Here is a 2,653-nt window from a genome sequence, read left to right as displayed (position 1 = left end):
TGATTATTATTATTTTATTAAACCATTTAGTAGGGGTGTAACGATATTACAAACCGAACCGAAATATCGTGATACACCAACCACGATACGTATCGCGAAACTCGTGGCGTACCGCGGTACTCTAACGCCCCCTGCTGCCCATTGTTGAGGTTGACGTCACTTGTCTCTAACTAATTTAACCAATTTAAACACATCTTTATTTTATCACATTTGATTAAATTGTATTAGTAATGATGAGCTTTTGTTCTAAATTTTGTTCTAAATATTATATTCTAAAGTTAGTATTAGAATTGCTTTTTTCTGACTAGTCTATATTGGAGGTATTTATTTAATTTTTGTTGTTTACCCAGGTATCCTGACTGTACTAAAAATGTGATGGCAAAGTTAATAAAGAAAAAGTTTAGTTGTTCTTGTTATTAAGTGAATCTATTGTTCCTTAGCATTGCTGTTAAGATGACATCAACCCTAACCCACAGCAAACAGAAACCGAACCGAACTGAACCGAGGCTCCAAAACCGTGAACCGAACCGAATCGTGCCTTTGGTGTATCGTTACACCCCTACCATTTAGTTGAGTATGGTGGGCTCAAAGCTTCATACAGGGTGTCAGATTTTTGGAAACTGTAATGCTTGCATATGTATGATTAACGGTGTATAACATGTTGCGACTGTTACAGGTACAATTGAAATTTAAGAACTAGGCTCACATGGATATGTTCTATATTTTGTATTCATGCGAATTCTAACGCAGGGTTTTATAAGGGTGCTGACTCATTACAGGGCACACACACACCATCCCATGACCCTGAATTGGACAAACGACCATGGATGATCGATGGATGTAGGAATGACGTGTAAATGCCTTGCATACACCTTCAGAACACTAGAGAGCCTGCCATTTTGTTAAATTTGCACCAGCCATCTGTATACTCAGGAAGTGAAACATATGGTTCTGGGACCAGTCTGCCACAGACATTTTTTTCCTTAAGATAACTCAAAAAATATTTGACAGATCTTTTTCATACTTTGCAGAGGCATTGTATGGGAGATAACCTGCAGCTTTTCAAATTTGGAGACAAACTGCCCCAAAATTGTAGCAGTACTGCTTAGTGGCAGCAAAGGGAAGGGTGACTGCAGATGAAATTTGACCTTGTGAGTGTGATCAGTTAAAAAGAGTTTGATGGATCTTATTACTATTTCGCAAAAAATATTGTGTGGATGAAGATCTACACCTGATTTCATTTTGAGACAAAATACCCCCAAACTGCACAAGACACTTGACCTTGTGAACAGGATAACTCAATTTGGGCTATTACTCTGTTTACTCTATTTCACTATTTGGCAAACCTTACTAGGTTGCATAATGTAACTACACGGCTATTCATAATTTATTATATTGATGACCTGGTGAAAAGGGATCCCCTCATTAGATTTCACCAACCTTAGGGGTCCCCATTGCTTACATTTGAGAAGGTAACTCAAAGAGTATTTGACAGATGTTTTTCAAACTAACAGGTTTGGGTGACAAACTGGAACTGACTATATTCTGAGATAGATTGCCCCAAAATTAAAGCAACATTGTCTAGTAATGACAAAGAGAAATACTGCCTCACAAACTTGACCTTTTTACTGTCATAATTCAAAAGGTATTAGACAAGTTTTTCATCCTTTTCAGGAATGTGAGGGTGAAGATCTGGAACTGCTTGAATTTTGAGACAAATCACACCAAAATTGTAGCAATGCCATATAATGATAGCAAAGACAAGGCCAGTCTCAGACACTTGATCTTGTCAGCATGATAAATCAAAAATTATTTGGCAGTTCCTTTCGAAGCTTTGCAGATACATTGTCATTGTTACTGGAACGTGCACTAAATAAATAGGTGTACTTTCAGAGTCAAGTCACGACTAAGACTCACATTTGGGTCATCCATCCAGTAATTCTGGAAATTGTAGAGGTTGGAGGGTGTGGGAGGAGTAGGGATTAGATGGGGGGGGGGTCAAGAGGCCATCCAAGGAATAGAATCATTTCTAGTTGCCAGTTAATTTAAGTCCACATCAAAAAAAGTTGTGTAAAAATATCATTTTGATACAGAGCACATGTAATGAATATACTCGGATTCGCGGATGGACAGATCGTTGAGCCTTTATTAGCCTGGCTGAGTGAGACGGGCAACAGGGAGCAGACGTGGTCATGCAGGCAGGGTCAAAATCCGGGTGATCAGGAAGAAACGGCTGGCACAAAGTCGGGATCTGGGTTCGTGGTCGAGGTCACTGGCGAGAGGTTTGGTTACTGGGGAATCCGTCTGGACACACAGACAGGGCACAAGAGGAACTCACAGGGAGGAAGAACGAGGGGAGAAAGGGCAGGAGGGTGGTTGAGATGGGCAAGCAGGGCGGAACGGAGCTAGACAGGAGACAGGGATAATTACGCTTAGTATGGTTCTGTACATGAAGCAATACCTCATGTTGAACTGCGGTTATTGTCGTGCTTATAACTAACATGCTCCATGGGCATTGGTCAGAGGCAGCTGCTTCCCATTGCCTGTACGCAGGTGGGGCGTGACAGCACATCTTATCATAAACATTAATTTGTGCTTCAAAATTCCCACAGCCAAGAGTAACAATTGCAACATGTCATGTCATCTGTTATTT

The sequence above is a fragment of the Paramormyrops kingsleyae genome, chromosome 19, assembly GCF_048594095.1.
Source record: "Paramormyrops kingsleyae isolate MSU_618 chromosome 19, PKINGS_0.4, whole genome shotgun sequence".
Lineage (NCBI taxonomy): Eukaryota > Metazoa > Chordata > Actinopteri > Osteoglossiformes > Mormyridae > Paramormyrops > Paramormyrops kingsleyae.
The sequence above is the reverse complement of the archived record's forward strand: the minus strand, read 5'-3'. Positions refer to the sequence as shown.